General features: G+C 36.5%; 1 pseudogene across 3 annotated transcripts; it reads left to right on the forward strand.

Moving 5' to 3' along the window:
- Window positions 1-223: 223 nt before the first annotated feature.
- Window positions 224-2,837, forward strand: LOC149234122 (basic leucine zipper 19 pseudogene; annotated as a pseudogene). 3 transcript variants are annotated; one of them, XR_016246069.1, is made up of 3 exons: window positions 224-518; window positions 1,354-1,430; window positions 1,520-2,837. The product of XR_016246069.1 is annotated as a basic leucine zipper 19 pseudogene, transcript variant X2 (transcript). The 3 variants fall into 3 exon arrangements; XR_016246070.1 differs by having other exon boundaries at window positions 1,354-1,417; XR_016246068.1 differs by lacking the exon at window positions 1,354-1,430.
- Window positions 2,838-26,242: the final 23,405 nt, after the last annotated feature.

Genomic DNA, 26,242 nt, shown 5'->3' on the forward strand with positions numbered 1-26,242 from the left:
TACTGAGAGTTCAAGATTCACGCTTCATGCCGAATGACATAACAAGTTATTAGAAATAATATTAAAATCCAAGAACATCCAACCCCGTAGATCTCGTCTAAGGTTGTTTTCAGATAATTTAATGTTGATTAAGCCACATGGCCCCACAGAACAGTAGCAGCGGTGGTTGTCTTGTCATGGAGAGATAATCTTACCTTAATCGCATCAAACATTGACTTTTTCTTAACCAGCGTTGGATGGCAGGAGGAGACGAACCACACATGGAAAGATTTAAGAGAATATATATTTATCTGTCGCGGGAGCTAAGATTTCCAGACTTTTTCCCATGATTCCACAAGACCATGGACCTGCCTATACAAAGGTACCTGTTCACATGGGAAATTCTGAAGTGTAATAGGAAAGAAATTTGAAAGTGAAACAGAAGAATGTATGGGCAATCAAAGTCCCCATGAGAATTGGCAGCAGCACCTTTCAACTCATTCCGTGGACTTCACACCAGATATTCTGAGAATTTACAGGTGAGTCTAGAGCCGCGCTCCTACTCAGTGAGTTTATGTTTGAATATTAAATACCCAGGCTGATTTTGCCCCATATGTCGTTGGGTTATTGGGAATTGACATCCGGGTTGCTAGATCAGATTTTCTGAATGCCCCTTAATTTTAGCGCAAAATCTGGTGTTGTTTTTGTTTTTGGGCGCAAAATCTGGTATCATTTTGTTTTTGGTTTTTCCAAGATGATTAGCCGGCTTTTCTATTGTGAATTTGTGGTTATTTATTTATTTGTTCATGCTTGCAATGTAGATTTGATTCCTACGTCAAATTTGTAAAAGGGTCGCTGGTCCAGATTTTGATGTGAAATTCTTCCTTTTTCTTCTGTCTCCTCTTGGGCGCTGGTTTGATTACAGAATCTGATTCCCGGAACAGTTTTTTAGTGTTAATGTGTGTAGTCATTTCAGCAGACTTTTGTCTGAAATTTATTTTTAGCTGATGTCAGGCATGGTTTTCAATGCAGATTTTATTGTCAATATTGTTTTTGCTAATGAGTGCATGTCTGCAGCACAGGGTTTGAGATTCTCAAACTAGTTTTCTAGTATGGGGTAGTTGTCTTTAGGGTATTTTGGTATTAAAATTGGTTTTTCTGAGATGGGTACTCTTTGAAGTTTCAGGTTTTGATACCCATGCCAGTTTTTTTTGGGTTTTTCTGTTTCAAAATTGGTTTTTCTGATATGGTCAGTCGTTTTCGGTGTATATTTTGATGCCTGGTGCGGCTGTTTCTTACTTGGCTGGTCAATGTGAGGGCAGAGTTTGCTCTTGATTTCGTATTTTTCTCGTCTGATACCTGTTCCTTGTGCAGATTTTGAAGCCTGCGCAGTCCTTTTGTTGTGGATTATGTTCTTTGGTGAAATTTTGGTCATGGGGTCTGCGTTTCCAGTTAAAATTTTCCTCTTCAGTTAATTTCAAGCACAGTAATTGGCTAGCAGATTGTTTGTTTCTGATGTAGTTACTCGTTTTGCATACAGGGTTTTTTCATCTAATTTGTTCCCGCATCTCTTGGGCGCTTCTATAGAAAAATGTTATCGCAAGTAATGTGGAAGTAGCGATGAGAGATTGAAATGGCAATGGACAACGGAGAGCTCGAGTTCTCTGATGAAGCCTTTCCTAATTCTGACCATGCTACCGGCTTTCCCATGATTTCATCCTTGGATACCATTCTGGATGACGTTACGGAGACAAACACACACACTTGCACCCACACTCATACTTGCAATCCCCCAGGACGCGACAAACCACATACTCATACTTGTTATCACAGCCATACCCAATTTTTCTCTACAGAGCAAGCAGATCAATTGGGTGGGACATCAGAGTCATTGGCAAAGAAGAAAAGGCCTTCTGGGAACCGAGAAGCGGTCAAAAAGTACAGAGAGAAGCAAAAAGCACATACTGCTTATTTAGAAGATAAAGTGCAAAAGTTGCGTTCATTAAACCAGCAGCTATGGAGGAAGGTACAAGACCAGGTAGCCCTTGAGGCTGAGGCGGAACGATTGAGAGCAATTTTATTTGAATTCAAGGGAAAAATAGATTCCGAGTTAGGCTCTGTTCCTTATCAAAAGCCATGTAGTGGGAATGTGAAAGGGGGAGACTGCAGTGTTCAGCCGCTTAATGGTGATCACAATCTTCGTTGTGAAACTGACGTGCCTTGCTTTCATCCACCTTTTTAAATGTCTAAGACTGATAATGATTCCTAGGTGGTCAAAATGATAATATAATGATATGTGAGATAGTTTGAGAAATTACTAATTCTGAGCATTAAGTATTTACTCTGGATGGAGATTTGGGTCAGTACTGTTTAAGACCGAAAGGTATAGAGACAAGTGATTTTATGGTAACTAAAACTATGTCTTCAACAGAGAATCTGACCATGCATACAGGATTGGTCTTTGGGTAGCAGCATTAGAAGTATTAGCTCTGTTTAATTGAAGAATTTGTAAATAAGAGAAGTAGAGATCCATGTGAAACATATTTCAAATGAGGTAACGTTGCTGCAGTCCATCCCAACTTAGTTCTGTGAATAACAAAACCTACAAAACCTCAGAGGATATGCCCAGAAGGAAAGGTTGACATTCTTACAAGGGTACTTGTATATCAAGGATTCTTTACAAGTATAGTGGAAGCTTTGAATGCTACTATGTACTCAACATGGAATCTCATCACACATACAGGATTGGTCTCTGAGTAGCAGCATTTGAGTATTGGCTTTGTTTAAATGTAAAATCTCTAAATAATAGAAGGTAATGAAGAGGAAAAATGTTGTGCCAGTCTAAGCCAACTAATCAATGAATAGCAAAATATTGGAGCATATGCCTAGATGGAAAGTTTGATATTCTTAAAATGGTACTTGGATATCAATGACACTTTCCATGTATAATGCTACTAGCTCTCTGGAGCCTGTATTTACTGTTGAAACGTGCAACATGAAAAGTAGATCCTTTACTTTTGGGAGAGCAGCATCAGAAACAAAGCAATGTGGAAGAGACATGAAAAGTAGATCAGGTTGGTATCTTCTTTTAACCCATTGATACAGTTGACACATGTATCTGTATGTATCTTAGTGTATATCCGGTTTGCCATATGTTCACCTTTACTGATATTAGTGGGATTATTGAGAGAAAGAGATACTTGGGAGGTGAGATTGAAAGTATATACTAGTATTTTGAACTGCCATGTATTTATTAATTTTGATGGTGCAATTGTGTAAATTCAGAGTGTACGTATGATGTCCATCTTTGGCAGCAAATAATCGTTCTGTTTCCTTGAATATTAATCTTAGGTAGCTTGAGAGGTGTAGCCAGTTTTACCAATTTTTTCTTTTTTAAATATGAATTGGCAATCTTTTCTTCACCCCTTGAATTGTGGATTTAGTATCATGTCCGTCGAAAGATCAGAATTTGAAACGTTGTTGGTTTAGAGCAACATTTCCCACTCTTTGGTCTGTTTTCCTTTCAAGGATTATGTTTATTGGTTGAAAAATACTGTAAATTTTTAATCCATGTTTGCAGAATATCCTATTCAATAATTGATTCACACGATAGTTGTAGCTTCACACGGTGATAAGTATATTAATCTTATCTCTATTACTAATGGAGCATATTGAAATGATTAAGCTATTGGATGGCTAACCTATATCCATAATCAAAGTTTCATATTTAATCGTATTTAAAAACTGTTTGGTGCAACTGTTCAATATTTCCATTCTCTGATTTTGGACTTTGCACAAAGGTCCACGGAACTTCTTCTTGAAGCCGCAGTCACTAATGGGTCATTATATGCCATTCAGTGATAGAATTTTCCTAGCATCTAGGAAAGGGTGACCTTCCTACAACTATGGAAAAAAAAGGGATAACCCTCTTCATCACCTTCCCTTTGCAGAAAGATAGCCTTTCCAATAACCCATGAGGTATAGACGAGTTGGTTTGTGTGGGGTTAGGGGTTGAGGGTGCGAGCTACCTATAGGGGAAGTAGACTATTTCATAGGGCATCTAGGCTTGATCAAGTGTCACACAATCTTGATGACAGCATTCTACTGGTGGGCGTATCGTTCTTCCATTCAATATTAGGGCTGTCTCTGACCTAGGCTCTGCCTAGATGGTAAATTAAAAAAAAAAACTTCCTTTGTGTAGCAAAAGAAAGAGATAACCATATCAATATAACAAAGATAAGAGAGCACCGACATAACAAAGAAAAGTGAGCACCAATAACCTTTCTCTTACATAGCAGAAGAAAGAGTTGACTGTTTTTGTTGCTAGGTAAAGGAGACGGAGAACCTTCACAGAGCAAATGCAAACCAAAGGGATAAGCTATGGAACACAAATTGATCATCTAGTAAATGATTGATCAATTTCTCATTTTGGATTAGGCCACAGATGATGAAAATCACGGACCATTTTTATTTTGAAGTGTATATTTTAGGGACTACTTTACGAGGAATATTCGTACTATAGATTGCCCATCGTTAAATTTGATTAGCAGGCACACTGGTTACTAATCAAACAGTAGTCAATGTTTGTGTTGAACTAAATGGGGCAGGTTTATTAATTTAATCCATAACCTTGTTTAAGTTGTTGTAAAGAAACAACATTAAGACAGATTGTAAAGATAAGCATATGCAACCCCATTCCAATGGCATTCTGGAATGGTCTGTTTGCTTCCGTACATTATAGATAGTTCATGTTAAGCAAGGATTTCAGAGTTTACTCAACTTGACACTTATCAGAGACTTCTATTGGAGATTTTTATAATAAACTTACTAAGGTTTTCATTAGTCTGTATTTTGATCTTTTAGCGTTCTGATTCTAAGAATGTGGCAAATGCAGATTCTCATGGTTATGTTAGCTTCCTGCTAAGCATTTTCTTTCTAAATTGGTTTTGATTGTAGCAATTATTCCTGGGACATGTTCAAGTTAGCCTTTCTCATTATTAGGATGCATATAGAAACCTGTCATGTAATGGCAGGATTGATGCATTGTACTTCTAAATTTTGCTCTGTGTTGTGATGAATTTATTCTCTTGATGTTTTTTCTAAATTTACAATTTAGGATTTTTGCAAAGCTACACGCCACACATATAAACTGGGTTATCAAAGTGGTATCAAGTTAAAACCCCATGGCAGCTGTGCATTGATTGTAACATATGTAAGAAGGATGTTGTCATCTTCCTTTGGACTTGTCACTACTTAGCCTTGTGACTGAGTAGTGGCTTGTTGTAGTGTTCCACCTTTCTTTGCTCATGCGGCGTTAGAGCTGGGAGAATCAGTTGTCCCTATCCATTCCAAAAATTTTCAAAAGTTGTATGGAGGATGAAATTTATGGAGCCCGTGGATGATTATGTTTTACAGAAGGCAAAGTTAACTGGCCAGAGGCCTGTTGAAGTGTGCCACCTTCCTTTGCTCTTGTGGGGTTATAGCTGCCACCTTCCTTTGCTCTTGTGGGGTTATAGCTGGAAGAATCAATTGTCCCTATCCATTCATAAATTCTTCAAATATTGCATGAAGGATGAAATTTATGGAACTTGTGGGTGATTATGTTTCACAGAGGGCAAAGTTCACTCTTTGGGGAATTGCTCTAAGATGGACCAACAAAAAGGTGTGTTTGTGCCAATAGGGCCAGATTTACAAATTTTAGTACTACCTAAAACATAATGCTCACCATACCAATTTATATCCAACATTTTGAAATTGGAAAGATTGCAATAAATTATATGCACATGACCTAAAACATAATGCCCACCATACCAATTTATATCCAACATTTTGAAATTGGAAAGATTGCAATAAATTATATGCACATGACCAAAAGTGGTTGATAGGGGCAATGAGAAAAAGCATGTTTTGTTTTGTATCGAAGTGGAAAGTGTGCCGAAGGAAGAACGAGATTGGGTTTGTCTAGAATGCCTGACCTTGTGTGGGGGTTTAAACTCTACAAAACAATGACCTTGTGTGGGGATTTAAACTCTACAAAACAATGGATGAAAGGGCCTGTTTTTTTTCATATAGCTATTACGAAGAAAAAACAATTTTCCTTCAAACTCAAATGAGGGTAGCCCGGGAAAGAATACCTCCACAACCATTTTCCTTCAAACTCAAATGAGGGTAGCAATGGGGAGAATACCTTCATTTCATGATGCCTCGCTTTCCAACCTTTTGTGTGACTGCAACTAGTTGAGATATGCAATAGCTCCCTATTGGGATCCAAGTTCTTGCACACAAACAAACAAAACAAATCTTACGCATATCTCAAAAAAACATTGAAGAACTTGCATAAACAACACAATAACAAAACTTGATTCTACTAAATGAACCAAAGTTGCAAGCAATAGAGTCAAAATTGATTGAGGTAGCAAGAACATGATTCTATTAATCAAAGAGGTTGATCATGCCATAATGGAGATATAAATCCTTGTGAGCAAGTGTTTATTCTATCCTCGATTTCTTTGGGTTCATCCTTCTAGGTCTCCTCCTCTTTATTAACAAAGTGATGTGATCATGATGCATGCAAATCTTCCCAAGTGAGTGGAACAAGGGAAGTGATGGCTTTGTTTGCAATGTGGCAGCATAACAAGACATAAATTCAAGATATAGAAATATTTCCCAAGCCTTTTATATATAGGGTTTTTGGTGCATGAATCTTCTCATAAAAGCTCCCAAGGAGGGTCACAGTGATCATATGATGATCTTTTTCCACAATGACTTGAATTTGACCTTCCAATATTTGTCCTTGGCCCTACGGTTGTTGTATGCATTGCTTGACAATCGTATTGCCACTTTTAAAACTTGACATAGTAATTATCAATGTATTGTGTCATTAATGACACTTGAAGAAGCAACCATGTAGGTGGATAACAGTTGGGAAATTTTAATAATTTAACCAATTTAACTGTGTGATATGTAATGTAACATGCCTCAACCAATAGCTAGCTCATTCTTTCCTCTTTTCTTCTAGGATTTACCAGCATAATAAAATGCATGTTTATATGCAAGCTCATATGCACAACATAGGCACAAACATTTCTTAGCATAGTTAATGAAAGTTAACATGCAGATACATTTCACAAACATAAATATATGTCTATATAACTGTTGCAGCGTAAATACAATATAATACATTACATTCACTTATCTTTTTAAATGGTGCAACTCATTGTAGGTCTTCAACATTCCACCCAACCATAAACCATTGTTCATTCTTTCAACAATGAATCACCCCAAGTTGGGGCTTTCACTCCATGGGGCATCAACATCAACTTGCCCAAAAAATTCTAGCACGCACTTAGTACCAACAATTACAACCCAATGTTACTAAGCCCAACAACCTCCAACTAGCAATCATGTGGCTTTTAGGAGTTCCAATGAGCTCATAGGTCTTCCTAGTACCCTTTCAGACATCACACAACTAAGATACCAAGCTCGACAACCTCCAACCAACAATCTTGTGGCTTTCATGGGTTCCATTGCCCTCACAAGCCTTCTAGGTACACTTCCAAGCCTCCATTTCCACCATGATCTCCATGCTTCTATGGCTATATTTCTAGAATACCTCCTAGGAGTCATCTACACTCTTAGTATAGCACAAGAATTTGTCATATTGATCCCCCCCCACAGTTTTAGACATGCCCCTTTTGTATGCATGCCTCCCTTTTTCCACCTGGCATCCACCCATACACTTAATGGACTTTGGTTATATTCATGGGCACCTTTTACTATTATTAATTCATTTAAGCCCCTTTTCACTTATCCATGTAGTCTCAACACCCCATACTTATTTATGTCTTTTTGGTCTGCAAACATTATTTTATTAATATAAATGTGTTACATAGTTACTTTGCCATGCCTTCTAGCCTCAAAATATAAAACATGTGCATATTAGTGCAACCACCCCATTACACCTATACACACATACACGTGGACGTCGCAGCCCTCAAAAGATGTCCTCAACTCACTAGCCTAGTTCCGCATATACATGTTATTTACATTCCAGGGGTCAAGCAAGGGTGTTAAATTCCCCTCACCCTTATTTAGGCACTATCTCTAGTGTGATATCTATATCTATATATACACACACACACACACACACACACACACACACACATGTATATAATAACTTGTTAAAAAAGATGAGGGTATTCCTATATCATCACATCCTCATGCTCTCATGTAGCATCTTTAGGACCGAAATGGGTGATGGCTCAATTCTAGAGCACTTTGACTTTCACATCCAAGATCCATACCTGTTGGACCTAGAAGTCTCCCTTGAGATCCACCTGAATCATATTCCAATCAGTTACATGGTTAGCATTATGAACATACTTTTTCAACAATGAAACATTAAAGACATTATGAATGTGCATGGATGTTGGTAATGCAATCATATATGCAACCAAACTAATCCTTTTTTAAAACCTCAAAACGATCCACAATACCTCACTATTAACTTTGCACAACTACACACATACACGTGGACGTCGCAGCCCTCAAAAGATGTCCTCAACTCACTAGCCTAGTTCCGCATATACATGTTATTTACATTCCAGGGGTCAAGCAAGGGTGTTAAATTCCCCTCACCCTTATTTAGGCACTATCTCTAGTGTGATATCTATATCTATATATATATATATACACACACACACACACACACATGTATATAATAACTTGTTAAAAAAGATGAGGGTATTCCTATATCATCACATCCTCATGCTCTCATGTAGCATCTTTAGGTCCGAAATGGGTGATGGCTCAATTCTAGAGCACTTTGACTTTCACATCCAAGATCCATACCTATTGGACCTAGAAGTCTCCCTTGAGATCCACCTGAATCATATTCCAATCAGTTACATGGTTAGCATTATGAACATACTTTTTCAACAATGAAACATTAAAGACATTATGAATGTGCATGGATGTTGGTAATGCAATCATATATGCAACCAAACTAATCCTTTTTCAAAACCTCAAAACGATCCACAATACCTCACTATTAACTTTGCACAACTACACACATACACGTGGACATCGCAGCCCTCAAAAGATGTCCTCAACTCACTAGCCTAGTTCCGCATATACATGTTATTTACATTCCAGGGGTCAAGCAAGGGTGTTAAATTCCCCTCACCCTTATTTAGGCACTATCTCTAGTGTGATATCTATATCTATATATATATACACACACACACACACACACACATGTATATAATAACTTGTTAAAAAAGATGAGGGTATTCCTATATCATCACATCCTCATGCTCTCATGTAGCATCTTTAGGACCGAAATGGTGATGGCTCAATTCTAGAGCACTTTGACTTTCACATCCAAGATCCATACCTGTTGGACCTAGAAGTCTCCCTTGAGATCCACCTGAATCATATTCCAATCAGTTACATGGTTAGCATTATGAACATACTTTTTCAACAATGAAACATTAAAGACATTATGAATGTGCATGGATGTTGGTAATGCAATCATATATGCAACCAAACTAATCCTTTTTCAAAACCTCAAAACGATCCACAATACCTCACTATTAACTTTGCACAACTACCTGAGTTTATCCACCATAACCATGATGGAATCATGTTGCTTCATTGTTTTGGGCAAATTTCTAATGAAATCAATCGAAATAATTTCTCTTTTCCACTTAACAGTGGGTATTGGCTGTAGCAATCTCATTGGGTGCCTATGCTCAGTTTTAACCTTTTTGCATTCCAAACACTTACCTGTATAATCAATCACTTCTTTCTTCATATATGACCAAAAATATTATTTTTTGACTATTTGAGATTGTTTTTTGATACACTGGGTGCCTAGCATAAGGTACTCTATGCATCTCACTCAACACTAAATTTTTCAGCCCCTAGGAATTCAACACATAAATCTTGCATTTATACAAAAGAATTCAAATTTCTTCCATTTCATAATCCCTATATTTGGGTTGTACTTTGCTTTGATGTAAGTTGCTTTTTATTTCCATGTATCTCCGATCTAAATTTCCAGCCTCTAAAATTCCAATTTCAAATCAAATTTACATGTGTTTATGGTTGTAGTATATTTGAATTCACCCTCCTGCAGAGTGCATCAACCACCTTACTTTTGTTTCTCTGTGTTTAATTTCCAAGTCACAATCAACTAAAAATTTCAGCCATTTAATTTGTCTAGCATTTAAATGTGGTTGCCTAAACAAATGTTTTAACCCATTGTTATCAGTTCCTAATTTAAACTTTTTTCCCACGAGATACTGTCTACATATCTTCAAGGCTCTCAACTTTCACTCAACACTAACTTTTTCAACTCCTAGAAATTCAACACATAAATCATGCCTTTATGCAAAATAATTCAATTTTCTTCCATTTCATAATCCTTGTATATGGCTTGTACTTCGCCTTGTTGTACGTTGCTTTTTATTTCCATGTATCTCTGATATGAATTTCTAGCCTCTAAAATTCTAATTTCAAAACAAATTTACATGTGTTTATGGTTGTAGCATATTTGCATGCACCCTGTTAGTGTCAGTCATTTTTTCCTGTCACTAGTGATCAAATATGCTTTTACCAAGTTTGTTAGGGGTCTCAAAGTCAAATTTGATCACGTCACTAGGTTTTCAGAATAAAATTTGGTCATTGGTTAGTTTGTCTGGGATTATCTCTATTTTTTCAAGATTTTCACATGCCGGTCGCTTACATCACTCATATGAGTTTATCATCATAAAGAGAATATGATCATCATATCAGTCATCACCATCATGATTTCATTCAATCTAATGTCCTCATTAGGTCATTAGAGTTTCAAAGTTATCTACATTTTCATTTCATGCATAATATCTAGCATATGATGAGTTGTGATAAGCAACTCTTTTCAATAAATTTTGATGTAATTTCATAAATTATTTCATGGCTACAATCTCAAGGTTCCAAAAGAAAGAAGGCTCATTGTTCAAAAAGGTAAAAAGAAGTTCAAGTTACAAATCTTCAAGGTGATCAAGTTCAAAAATGAGTGAAAGTCATTTTTGAAAAGGATATGTGGGGCCCATTTTCACTCAAAAGAGAATCATGCTATGCCTATAAAAGCCCAAAATTCTTAAACATATCTCATTCGCATCCTTACCTCTTTTGTTTATTGAGTTTTTTCCTCCTTTATTGAAAAAATGCGGGTTTTCTAGCTCAAATTGACAAAATTCCTTGGTGTTGCGATTTTTCCTCAGAGCTCCAAATGACAAGTGGATTGCATTTTTGGAAAGCTGGTGGCCACCTCTCAAAATCCATTTCATCATATTTCTCAGACAGGGCTTAGATTTTGAGAAAAATGAGAAAAAGGGGTCAAAAATCAACATTCTGCCCCTCTTTTTGATAGGCGCTGCGCTTTTGGAGACACCTTGGGAGAATCAATCTTTGAAGGCCTTCCCATGGGTCATTTAGAAAATTCAAGATGTTCTAGAAACCAGATAGGCAAGGCTAGTTGACTGTTCTCTCAGATTTCAAATTTGACTTCAGAAAGGCACCCAAAAGTGGCCTCAAAGTTGGTGCTACACTTTTGCAATTTTCTGAGTTTTTAATTAAAATTCCATTGTGTAATTTCTCAGGTTTTTAGTTTGACTTGGTCAAAGTTAACTTCATGATGTATTTCAGTAGATCGAAGTCTAGATGATGTGATCATTAATAAATAGGCATGATAGGTTGTTTTTATGGTTAATTAGGTCTCATAAATGAAGCAAAACTCAAATCAAAGTCTAAGAGAAAACTTTGTTTTTGACCTTCTCACTTTTACTTGTTGGTTGAGAGATTCTTGGAAACTATTCCACCACTTAGGGATTCGACCCCTGAAGGTGGGGAAATTGTTTGTTTGAGTATATATGTACCATTTCTCATTCAGAGAGAAGGGTTGGACTTAAGAGGAGACGACTTGTATCTTATGTTTTCACACAGTTAATCAAGGAGCAGTTGCATATATTTTTCAAGAATACTTGTGTAGTGAGTTTGTGATGTTGTTTTCTTTCTATGTTAGTTTCTTATGAATGAATCCATCTCTCTTAACATGTTTTTCTTTCCTCAGCGGTTTTCCTTATAGTTATACAGGCATAATTATTTACATTCAAAGCTCTCTTTATGTGGAAAATCATGTATGTGTATTTCTTCTTCTAGATTAATGAATTCATGGTAATACATGTTCATTATGACTTTCTAAACTTTCAAACCCTACACTACATTGACCAAATTCTCATATTCATCACAAGGCACTGATATCTTTCTCCTCTTTATGCTTGCTATTGCAACCCTTTGAGTTCTTGACCTAATTGTTTTTTCTCATATCTGGTCCAGCGAACCAAAAACCCTAAATTTTCAAAAAATCAACTAAAACTATTATATCTAGCCTAAAGTCCATTTTTATTCCAGTCATTGACTGTGAAATCCTTAGAGAGATCCCTCTCTGGTTTAGCAGGGCTAGCTGTTGAACTCTAAGTGGTTTGAAGTTACCTCTTTTGATCTCCTCCTCAGCCTGGACATTGTAGAGGATAAAATTTTGGCGTTGTTGTCGGGGAAACGATTGATATATCATTCCTGGGATTCGTTCTATTAGAGCATTCAAGAAGACTGGTTTTGTAGGTGACAGCTTCCAGTATCTAAAGATAGGTTGATTTAAGAAATTTTATCAAGTTTAAGGTGTGAAAATTCTGGCTCCTAAAAGACATACTAGGTCAAATCCTGACCCAAATCCACCTTCTATTGTTGATGACCCAGAAAAACTACTTAGAAAACTCAAGTCACCTATTTCTGAAAGTACAACTCGAAAATTAGAAAGGACCACTTCTTTGCCTGAAAATTTATTCACTGTTGAGCATCTTCCTTTTGATATTCAGTTTGAGCTATCTCTTTTCAGGTCAAAATCCGAGTCTTGCCTTTCTAAGTAGTACTTGAACCTTTTCAATTTGATTCTCAACTCCTTTCTTCTGAATCCCTTTTTTCTAAAGTTGATCATGAACTGTGGTTAAACTTTGATAAACTATAGAGTCTAGCTGACCAACTTCAAATTACCACTCAAAAAGCTTACATCCGATATCAGCTTGAAAACCTAGTTGTTGCTTCATCCTCTACTGCACCTCCAAATACATCAACTATTTCATCTCTTCTTCCACCACCTCCATTAGTGTCATCATCTTTACCTACACAGCCCATTGTAGTACCTCTACTACATCTTCCAACAGTCATGGCTTGGTTTTCCCCTATAATCTTACATGCTCAACTTGCTGCTCTACCTCAAAACTATGGCCAAAGACTCCCTGTTTGATGGAAGTTAAGAAATCACAGCCCAACAACTTGTCGACAAATTGGTAGATTTTATTGATCTTGAAGAGATTGATGAAGAAGATGCTAAGATGAGAATCATAGCTCAAAGTTTTTCCGAAGATGTGAAGAAATGGTTTCGTAGTTTGGTTGCTAATTCTATCAATAGCTCTCAGAGGTTGATAGAGTTGTTCTTAGCACGATGGCAAGAAAAGAAAAATCCACTACAGATTTTGGCTGAGTACAATTCCATGAAAAGAAACCAAAATGAGACAGTCCAAGAATTCACAACAAGGTTCAATATGGTGTATAATTCCATTCCTGACGATATGAAACCTCCTCCTGGTTTAGCACTTCTCCACTATCCTAATGCCTTCGACCCAGACATGGCATATCAGCTTAGGGAGAGAGATCCTGCAACTCTAGAAGAAATGCAGCGAAATGCAGTAAGTGTCGAAGCTAATCTGCTCATCAAGAAATCTAAAACAAAGCCTGAGAGACCTGAAAAGAAAGTTGTCTTTAAAGAAGAGCCCTCTTCATCTTCTGATGTAAAACTTGATACTCTAATCAAAACCATGGAAAGAATGATGGATAGAATGTCTATAATAGATCGGCAAGCGAAGCCTTCAATAAGGAATCCAAATTTTTGAGGATCGCAGCAACAACAGTTCAGAAATAATAAAAAAGAGCAGCAAAATCAGGATCCTTAGGGACAAGTAAGAATTCCATTTCAGCAAAAGTACACTGAAGGCAGGAAGAAGATGAAGAGGAAATTGTAGAAGAAAATCATTTCTTTGAGGAAGATGAGCTACCTACTTTTTTTGAATCATTTTTCTCAGGAGTCTTTTATACCAAGTGATCAGTATCTTGTACTTGCAAGTGATGATCTATGGGCAGTGAAAATCGAAGAATATTAAAGAGGATATCAGAATGCGCTCAGCGATTTGTAGAAGCGGTACGATTTGAGAAACAAAAATGTACTTGTCACATTGAATCTGAAGAGGCAGAATGCACAAAAAGATACACAAAGCAAAGAAACAACTCCCGCAAATCAAAATAAAGAAAAGGAGATTGTCATACTGAGTTGAGATAAAATCAATGAAGCCTCTACCAACAATGTGAGGAAAGATAAGGAGTTTCAAAGTGAAAGCTATAAGAAGGAATCTCAAGCTAAAGGGCAGATTGGAAAGAAGGACATCACTACAAAAGAGGTAGACAAGCAATCAAATTTATTTAGTTTTGAGAATGAAATTTCCAAGTTGAAAGTTTCAATTCCTCTAACTGAATTAGTAAAGAATGATAAGTACAAGTTTCAAATTGCTAAAACGCTAAAGGTAGATTATATGTCAGACATAGTAAATGTTGTTGATGATGAGCCATCAATTCTGTTTGGTCCATCCTTAGAGGGAAGTCCTAAAGATAGTGAAATCCCACCTTTCTATCTTAGTCTCAAACTTCATGATTTCATCCTCCATAACGCCATGCTAGACTTCGGTGCCTCGCATAACCTTATGCCAAAAGTTATTATGGACAAACTAGGATTGAGTATCACCCGACCTTATCATGACCTCTACTCATTTGATTTAGGAAGAGTGAAATGTCTTGGCCTTATCAAAGATTTAGTAGTGTCCTTGGACCAAATTCTGGCCAAGAATGTGTTGATGGATGTAGTGGTCGCTGATATCCCTCCTCGGTTTGGTATGTTGCTCTCACGGTCTTGGGGGGAAAAGATGAAAAGAGCCTTATAACTTGATTTTTCATATTCTACTATTCCAGTATCTGGGCAGCTTAGAAAACCCTATCGGAAGAAGAAGATGAAATTCATGATTAGTAGCAAAGAAAAACCCATTAATCACCCCATACATGTTGTACATATTGATCTAGACTCTTTCATTTTGTATAGTGATATGAATTCAGTAGATGATGATAGTCATCTTGTAGAAATTTCAGAAGTTTCAGATGTCATAAGTAGTGTACAAAAAGTTTTGATCGCTGGAGGAAAAGAAAAGAAAGAAGAGTCTTTTCAGCCTGAAAATTCTCTTGAAAAGATTGCTGAGTTAGTGCAGAAAACATAGATTATTGAGACAACAAGCCATCCTCCAAAAAATCAAACAGTTTAGCCTTCTGAAGTTTTGTTTCTGAATGAAGAAAATAGTATTTGGACCATGGAGTTTGATGGTGCATTGGGAAAATGAGTTGGGATTGGCGTGTGGATTCATGGTCCATTACATTATTCATGTAAAATTTCATGCAATGTAAGAATGAGTTCTTATAAGTTGGCCTTTGATTCTTCAAACAATGAGGCGGAATATGAAGCATTGATTGTTGGTCTTAAAATTCTGAAAAGGTTGGGAGCAAAGGAAATTTTTGTTTATGGCGACTCTGAGTTGGTAATCAAACAAGTGAAAGGGGAATACTAGGCTAAGCATCTAAGAATGAGAGCTTATTGCAATGTTTTCCTTGACATCCTTAAAACGTTTTCAGAATATACTTTGTCTTTGATTCCTAGAACTCAAAATGTTATCGTTGATTCTCTTGCTACTGCAGCTAGCATGGTGAAGATTTCCATTCACTCTAGTGAGAAGTATTAAATTCATATTAAACACCGCCCAGTTGTTCCTGATAATATGATATATTGGCAGGGGTTTTGGGATGACAAACAAATCAATAATTTTTCTGCAGATGGAAGATGAATTTCAGAATTCCCGCATTGATGATGCATCCAATATGAAAGATCCAAAAATTGAAGCAACTGAGATTGAAATATTGCAGCTGAAGGACAGTAACGTTCCAAAAGGTCTTGTACCTTTGGAAGAGTTATTTGATTGAGATGATGTTGCTAAAAAGCTCACCATGGTCCCCATAGAGAAAGGTGTCAAAGATGTGAACATTGGTACAACAGACAAGCCTAAGATGGTCAAATTGTCAAAGTCTCTATCTCCTAAGATGAAAAGTAAGTACATTGCTTTGATGGCAGAATTTTTTGATGTATTTGCTTGGGATTATTCAGATTTGAAGGTGTATGATAAGAACATCATTCAACACACTATATTGGTTAAGCCTGATCAAAATCCATTTCGCTAGAAACTGAGGAGGATAAATCCTAAGCTGCTGCCATCAATTGAAAAAGAGGTAAATAGGCTTTATAAATCTGGTATTATAGTTCCTATTCAATTTTCTGAATGGATGTCCAATCTTGTGTCGGTGAGAAAGAAGACTGGGGAGATTCGTCTTTGCATTGATTTTAGAAATTTAAACAAAGTATCCTTGAAGGACAACTATCCCTTGCCAAAGATGGATCATATTCTTCAGAGGGTAGTTGGGTCTTCTAGGATGTCATTGCTTGATGGATATTCCGGGTACAATCAGATTTTGGTGCATAAGGATGATCAGTTGAAAACAACCTTCACAACACCATGGGGTACATTCATGTACGCTAAATTTCCATTTGGATTAAAGAATGCAAGAGAGACTTTTCAGTGGGTCATGGACATAGCTTTCTCCAATGAAAATGATGTATTTCTGGTTATTTATTTAGATGATCTCATAGTTTTTTCTAAATCTAATGAAAATCATTTACATCATTTGAGAATTGTTTTTCAGAAATGCAGAAAATTTGGTATATCACTCAATCCAAAGAAGAGCTTATTTTCCATGGAAGAAGGCAAGCTGTTGGGACATATTATCTCCAAGGATGGCATTCGCATTGACCCTACAAGAGTTGAAGCCATTCAACAATTAGATTTCCCAAGGAACAAAAAGAAATTCAGTCATTTAATGGGAAAATCAATTTTTTTAGGAGATTCATCCCCAACCTTGCTGAACATTTGAGAGAAATGACAAACATGTTGAAAAAGGACAGTGAGGTAAAATGGTCTCTAGATGCCAAGAAGTCTTTCAATGCAGTGAAATTTGCATTATTTGCTGCTCCTTCCTTGATTAGTCCCTCTTATACTTAAGATTTCATCATATTTTCATTCACTTTTGAGCATACCTTAGTAGTTGTCCTAATGCAAAAGAGAGATCAGAAAAATGAACAACCTATAGAATTTTTCAATAGAACAATAAGGGATGCAGCATTGAAATACAATATAATTGAGAAACAGACGTTGGCTCCGAGTTTACATTCTGCATTCTCAAACGATCACTTATGTTCCAACAACCACTGTAAAAGAAATTCTTATGCAGACAGATCCAGAGGGTAGGCGGGGAAATGGATCGCAACCATGCTAGAATATGATTTGGAGATAAAGCCCACAAATCTCATCAAGGGACAAGGTTTGACCAAGCTCATGGTTGAATCTAATTTGCATGCATTAGATATCAATCTGATTGCTGCCCTTTCTGAAGAAGAAGACTCATAGTTATAGGTGTCCGACATGTTCACTTCATCTCCATGGTACTCCGACATTGTTTATGTATTGCAGCATTTAAATCCTCCACTGGAAGTGCCCAAAGGTAAAAGTAGATCCTTAAAGTTAAAGGCTTCCAAATATTGTATTCTTGATGGTGTTTTGTTTTGGAAGGATCTGGGTGGTGTGTTGCTGAACTGTTTGGTTGAAAATGAAGCAAAGGATGTAATGAGAGATTTCCACAAAGGAGATTGTGGTGGCCACCTTTTCTGGAAGACTATAGAAAAAAAAAAATTAGAGTCAGTTTATATAGACCCACTCTTTTTTCTGATGTATATAAAACAGTGATGAGCTGTCATGAATGTCAAATTTTTCAGGGAAAAAGAAAACTCTTACCATTATCCTTGCAACCCATTCCAATGACAACTACCTTCCAGCAATGGGGTCTTGATTTTATTGGCGAGATCCATCCTTCATCGTCTGTACAACACAAATGGATCCTAACAACAATGGATTATTTTACAAAATGGATTGAGGCAATCCCAACTAGGCAAGCTACTGATTTTTTCATCATTCAGTTTATTGAATCTAATATCTTGTCTAGATTTGGCTTCCCACAGAAGATAATCACTGATAGTATTGTTGCTTTCAAGTAAAAGAAGATGGTGTATGGGAATGGTCTGGTTGAATCTTCCAACAAATCTTTGATCAACATCATCAAGAAAGTTTTAGAAGTAAATAAGAAGAATTGGCACAAAAAGCTCATTAATTCTTTATGGGTGGACAAACTCAGTACTAAGAAATCAATAGGTATGTCTCCTTTTCAGTTGGTGTATGGGATTGACATTGTTTTTCCTTCATTCCTTATTGTCCCGGTCATGAAATTTTTGCAGGAAATGGACAACGAAACAAATGATATGCAGCGAAGAATAAATTAGATGATCCATTTGCAATAAACTAGGGAGGAAGTTTTTCAAAATACTTCTAAACTTCAGGAAAGAATAAAAAAGATCTACGATTGGAAGACAAAAGAAACAATTTCAACCTAGGTGATGTGGTTCTTCGTTGGGATTCTAGAAATGAAGAAAAAGGCAAACATGGCAAGTTTGAAATCTTATTGAAAGCACTGTACAAAATCTCAGCTTTCAGAGGAAAGAATGATTTTCTATTGGAGGAATTGAATGGGGAATATTATTCAGGAGGAGCAATCAATGGTAGGCTTATCAAGCACTACCATACTTGAAGACATTTATGCAAATTTTCATTACCATTGTATATACCAGTTTACTTTTCATGTCTAAGTGTCAAGTGGCTATCATATGAGTTTGAAGCCCGAGGAGAAGGCCATAAGGCTTCTTTGATTAGTTGTTGGTTTTATTTTTCTTTTAGAGTCATGTCATGTCAGATAGTCAGTCAGTTTTCAGTTTTAGTTTAGTTTTTTTCATTTTGACTCCATTACCCAATGAATAAGGCTACTTGGTCTACGGTGTTCTTGACACCTCCAAGGAGCTGTCATCCCCAGCTAGAGCCAATGTTAGTGTCAGTCATTTCTGCTTGTCACCAGTGATCAAATATGCTTTTACCAAGTTTGTTAGGGGTCTCAAAGTCAAATTTTATCATGTCACTAGGTTTTCAGAATAAAATTTGGTCACTGGTTAGTTTGTTTGGGATTATCACTATTTTTTCAAGATTTTCACATGTCGGTCGCTTACATCACTCAGATGAGTGTATCATCATAAATAGAATATCATCATCATATCAGTCATAACCATCATGATTTCACTCAGTCTAATGTCCTCATTAGGTCATTAGGGTTTCAAGGTTATCTACATTTTCATTTCATGCATAAAATCCGACATATGATGAGTTGTGATAAGCAACTCTTTCAATAAATTTTGATGTAATTTCATAAAGTATTTCATGGCTACAGTCTCAAGGTTCCAAAAGAAAGAAGGTTCATTGTTCAAAAAGGTAAAGATGAGATCAAGTTACAAATCTTCAAGGTGATCAAGTTCACAAAGGAGTGAAAGTCATTTTTGAAAAGGATATGTGGGGCCCATTTTCACTCAAAAGAGAATCATGCTATGCCTATAAAAGCCCAAAAGTCTTAAACATATTTCATTTGCATCCTTACCTCCTTTGTTTATCGAGCTTTTTCCTCTTTTATTGAAAAAACACGAGTTTCTAACCCAAATTGACAAAAATTCCTTAGCACTGCGCTTTTTCCTCAGAGCTCCAAATGACAAGTGACTCACATTTTTGGAAATCTGGTGGCCTCCTCTCAAAACCCGTTTCATCATATTTCTCAGACAGGGCTCAGAATTTTAGAAAAATGGGTCAAAAATCAACATTCTGCCCCTCTTTTTGACAGGCGTTGCGCTTTCGAAGACACATTGGGAGAGTCAATTTTTGAAGGTCTTCCCATGGGTCAATTTCAAAAATTCAAGATGTTCTAGAAACTAGACAGAAAAGGCTAGTTGACCGTTCTCTCAGATTTCAAATTTGACTTCAGAAAGACACCCAAAATTAGTCTCAAAGTTGGAATTGCACTTCTACAATTTTCTGAGCTTTTAATTAAAAATTCCACTATGTAATTTCTCAAGTTTTTAGTTTGACTTGGTCAAACTTAACTTCATGATGTAACTTCAGTAGTTCAAAGTCTAAATGATGTGATCATGAATAAATAGGCATGATAGGTTGTTTTTATGGTTAATTAGGCCTCATAAATGAAGAAAAACTCAAATCAAAGTCTAAGAGAAGAGTTTTTTTTTACCTTCTCACTCTTACTTATTGGTTGAGAGATTCTTGGAAACTGTTCCACCACTTAGGGATTCGACCCCTGAAGGTGGGGAATTTGTTTGTTTGAGTCTATGTGTATCATTTCTCATTCAGAGAGAAGGGTTGGACTTGAGAGGAGCCGACTTGTATCTTATGTTTTCACACAGTTAATCAAGGAGCAGTTGCACATATTTTTCAAGGATAATTGTGTAGTGAGTTTGTGATGTTGTTTTCTTTCTATGTCAGTTTCTTATGAATGAATCCATCTCTCTTAACATGTTTTTCTTTCCTTAGTGATTTTCCTTACAATTATATAGGCATAATTCTTTACATTCAAAGCTTTGTTTATGTGGAAAATCATGTTTGTGTATTTCTTCTTCTAGATGAATGAATTCATGGTAATACATGCTCATTATGACTTTCTAAACTTTCAGACCCTACACTACATTGACCAAATTCTCAGATTCATCACAAAACACTGCTATCTTGCTCCTATTTATGCATACTACTGCAACCCTTTGAGACCTTGACCTAATTGTTTTTTTTCATCCCTAGTCGAGTGAACCAAAAACCCTAAATTTTCAAAAGCTCAACTAAAACTATTGTATCTAGCCTAAAATCCGTTTATATTCCAGTCATTAACTATGAAATCCTTAGAGAGATCCCTCTCTGGTTTAGTAGGGCTAGCGGCTGAACTGTAAGTGGTTTGAAGTTACCTCTTTCTATCTCCTCCTCAGCCTCGGACATTGTAGAGGATAACACACCCTCCTACAGAGTGCATCAACCACCTTATTTTTGTTTTCCTTTGTGTTTAATTTCAAAGTCATAATCAACTGCAAATTTCAGCCATCTGATTTGTTTGGCATTTAAATATGGTTGTCTAAACAAATTCTTTAACCCACTACCGTCAATTCTTGATTTAAACTTCTTTCCCATGAGGTAATTCCTACATATCTTCAAGGCCTAAATAATGCCTGCCAAATCCAAAGCGTGGGTGGCGTAATTCTTTTCATGCTCTTTGAGCTTCTTGGATTCATAATATAGCACATGTTTGTTCTGCATGAGAACTCCTCCAAGTCCTTCTTTACATGCATCAGTGCACACGAGAAATTCTGTGTTTGGGCTATCTATCTTCAATGTAGGTGCAATTGTTAACAAATTTTTGAAATGTTGAAAGACCTTTTCACATTTATGAGACCAGTGAAATTTTGCACCTTTCCTTTGCAATGAAGTATTAGGGTGGGCTATCTTGAAGAAAACTTCTATAAATCTTTTGTAATAGCATGAGATATCTTACATTTGTCACATATTCAGGGGTTTGCCACTCTTTAATTGCTTAATTGTTTTTAGGTCGACTACTATCCCTTCTTCTAAAATAATATGACCCAAATAATGGATAATATTTTGATAAAATGAGCACTTAGCTTGGCATATAACTAATGTGCCTTGAGTACTTATAGCGCCATTCTTAAATGTTTTGTATGCTTTTCCTTAGATTTAGAATATATAAAGATATCATCCAAAACCACAATCACAAACTTATCCAAATAATCCTGGAAAACATCATTCATGAGGTGCATGAAAATAATTGGGCATTAAATAGTCCTAATGGTACCGCTACAAACCCATAATGGCCATATCAAGCTCGAAATGTTACCTTACTTATGTCTTTTTAATTTTTAGTTGATAATGTAATGCTCCGTATTAATAAATCATTAAATAATAATAATAATAGATAAAACAATAAATAATAAAGAAAAGATAATAACAATGAATAAATAATATGATAAATATTAAGCTGAAGTTCTGAATAAATATATAAAAATAAACTATAAGTAAAGTTAGAAAAAAAAGTAAAAGGAATAAAATAAGCAAGAGTTAAATGAAGAAAAATGTTGAGTTAAAGAAAACTTAAGACAAACAAAAACAAAAGTTATGATGACACACAGATTGTGTGCATGAGGACCCCTTTTCCTTTTTTGGAATGGTTTGTTCTATTTAATGGTTGAAAAGGGAGATGAGAAGCATTTATTATTTTGGGAGGAGAATGCTGAGAGACAAAGGAGTGACTGAAAAGAGTAGTTGATTGAGGGCTTAACTGTAGAAAGATTCTATGTAGTTGAGCACGGCTGGGTGGATAGTCGCCCCTAAAATATTGTTGCGGTCAGTGAAAGCGGGATAGTGAAACCACTCCGAAATATCTAGTAAGAAATAGCATCACTTTACAGGTAAGTCTTTTCATCTCATGATCTCATAAATTATGTGTTAGTCAGATGAACATTTATCTGTTGATTTTTTAATGGCGTGGATTGATATAAAATTTGTATATTATGATTTAGGGTTCTTACAAATGATATCTTGACTTTATATCAATTTTAGAAAATACTTTAGCTCCTTTAAGCTGGTCAAATAAATTGTCTATCCTAGGCATTGGATACTTATTCTTCACTATGACCTTGTTCCACTGATGAAAATCAATGCACGGTCTTTGTGTACCATCATTTTTTTAACAAATAAGACTTGGGCACCCCATGGTGATACACTTGGGCATATGTACAATTTTCTTAAGAGATCTTCTAGCTGCACTTGCAATTATTTTAGCTCTGGTGTGCTCATCCTACTTGGTATTTTAAACACGTGTAGCTCTAGGTACTAATTCTATAAAGAAGTTAAGATTTTTTTTGTGGTAACCCTAGAATTTTTGAAAATACATCTTCAAATTCCTTAACTATTGGGTGGTCCCCCAAACTTGGTGCCTGATCCTCAACCATCTTCTCCATGTGGGTTATGTTACCCACCAATATGGGTAACCCCACAAGGGAAAACAATTATCCTATTCATGACAACTAGTCAGCGAGTCACATAGCCAACAACGCCTGACAACCACCACAAGTTGATAATATGCTATTCTATCTCCGCCACTTGCATCAACCATATGCTTCTCACCCATCTAGCATGAGCACATGGATGAAGGTGGGTTTCCACTCAAAAGATACTTTGATCATTTTGCAATCAAGTGATTCTACTTGTTTGTTCTTGGGCATTTGATCTGGATTATGGGGTGATTTGAAAGAATGATAGGCTTTGTCGATAATTTTGTTCTCTCAACTTAAATGGGGGGCTAATCTTTGATCCTAGTCTAGTGGGACCTCCTTTAATGGCCCAATGGGTATATGAAGGGCACTACTTTGGAAGCCTTAATTGAGATAACATAGTTCCATTCCTCCCTATGTCATGACTAACACTTTCCATTGCACATTACAAACTCATATTCCACCTCCATTCTTCGCATTGAACCTATTATGAGTTCTTTGGGAATTAGCACCCATATTTCCACATACATGAGTAGGGCTTGAAACTTTGTCGTAGAAATAGAAAGAGAATATCATGGGCACAATGAGATTAAAGAAAGAAAAAACAAAACACAAAAGATGGATAGGCACATATAGATTAGAGCATGGACATAAGTCGAGCAGGAGCTTTGCCTCGCTCATTATGGCCATTGCCTGGTTCGTAAGCACATGTTGTTCCATTACATCAAAAGAAGGAACCCTTGCATGTCCCAACCACGCTGAGAAATGAAGTGACTCATCATTAAGGGGTTAATACCATTGATATGAGCAAAAATACAAATAAAAATCAAGAAGTAAAAGGTGCACAAGAGGGGTATAAAACAAAGGTTGAGTTCGTAAATCATGCATCCACGAATACTCCCTCTTCACATCTATACACTTAGGATTTGGACATCCCATAAATTGATCGCTTTGACCATGAAATCTTATCCCATCCATTGTCACCATTATTATTTACTAACACCTACCAATTGAAGGGTGGACCAAGGAAATGCTACTTTCCCTTAGGGGCTGGAAACACCTAATAGAGTTGACCTTTAGCCACTCCTACTTATGGATAAAACACCATTGTGAGATCAAGGTCCTGACTTTGCAAGGGGATGCATATTTGAAGTATTAAATAACCCATGACATTCAAGTTTGGTTCACTTAGATGCAATAATTATATGCCCCTAATGACTAGATGCTTTCATTAGAATCCTTGTTGTGATTGTCAAGTGGTTCAGTAGCCCAGGTCTTGGGCACCTTCTCCACAGGGACCCAGGCCCTTAGAAAAGTATATTGGCACAAAAGGGTGAAGCGTTAAGACTCTTGGTACTCCTAGCAACAACGTCATATGAAACATGTTCCTAGGAACCTCCTACACCAAGATGTTGGATCACATTGTACTAGATTTTATGATTTCTTCATGATAACACTTTGACCCAACATGCCCCCAAGCCGACCTTGAAACCAATTGAAGGATGGCAGCTAATTCAGGGCCCAAATGAGGATGGTCTCACCTTTAGAGATTAGGGAGGGCTAGTTACACTTGAGAAGCCCTCAACACTGGAGCAGAGGAGGCCACTTTGAGGAGTTGGAGACCACTTTGTGGTGCCCCAGCTGGATCTTGGGACCTCACAAGAGGCAATGAGGTGGATTTGAGGAAAAAGCCTCAAATCATGTACTTGACATGCTTCTACACCACTTTGGACACCTCATTTGCATTGGACATGCCATTTGGAGCTTATTTATTGCATGATGTCAGCACTGAGAGAGCTAGAAGCTCACACGTGTGGGTTAATTAGTGCATATTTCATGAAAGCTAGTGGGTTGGCTTGTAACCCAAGCACATTTTTTAATCTATTTTGTTTTTAAGGGCCTTATAGGCTAATTAGATGTTTTACTCTTCAATAAAAAGAGAGGATCATTCTATTCATTCATCATCACTTAGACTTGAATTTGACCTTCTTGAGAATTTCGACCTAGATTGTAACCTCGAGAGATGTGATTTTATGCAGTGTATTTGTCTATTGGAGTTTTTTATTGGAATTGGAGAAGTAATCTTGGATGAATAAAATATTTCTCGTGTATTTTGTCTTGTAAGTGAACTTTGTCCTTGGTAATTCTTTGATCTTATGTCTAATGTATGGAATGAATTGATAATCTAGGGTTTTTCTATTGTGCTTTTATTATTAAAGATATATTGTATAGAATCTAGATATCATCATTGTATGAATTACTCATGTATGAAATGTAAATGTAAATCTCCTTGGTGAACCTTTGTGATAGATCTCACAAGTGAGCTTGTGTTGGAGAAAGTAACTATGTTTGGTCTTCAATAATGTACTTGAGTCATCATGTAATGTACTTGTCAAAAGAATAAAGAAAAGAATTTTATTATTGTTATTGTGACTTATTAAAGCATGGGCTTCATGCTTGGGTCACCATGTTTTAGGTCAAAGTTCCCATTGAGGACTTCTAGGATTTATTCCGAGTCTATATAATTATTGTACATTTAAAAAGACCCTTCTTGGGCTTTTGAATCATGTAAAAAGATTTAGTATTGAGTAAAATATGAATTATGGAACCTCCACACCATGTCAGCCTAAGGGAAGATCAAGTCAGCCTAAGACCCTATTTGACCCCACAAGAAGCCTATAAAAGGAAGGACATCAAATTCATTTGGAGCATCACTTCTCATCAAGTTTGAATTCTATCTACTAGACAGAAGTGAAAAAATCTTGTTTCTGGGTAGAAGTGTGAAGTGGGTAACTGGGAAAGTCTGTTTCCAGGAAGCCGAAGTGAATGCGAGTTTGGGTGAGTCTAAGGAGTCAAAGAAAATCGAAATTTTGGTGGTAGTCTCTCTCTGTTTCGTGCTTTGGATTGGGAAATCGAAGTCTTCCAAGTTGGACTACTGCCAGAAGTTATTAGTTGTTGCATAGTCAAAGTTGTTGG

Source organism: Pinus tabuliformis, chromosome 8, assembly GCF_031772625.1.
Source record: "Pinus tabuliformis cultivar Carrire ecotype Pingquan chromosome 8, CPIR1, whole genome shotgun sequence".
NCBI lineage: Eukaryota > Viridiplantae > Streptophyta > Pinopsida > Pinales > Pinaceae > Pinus > Pinus tabuliformis.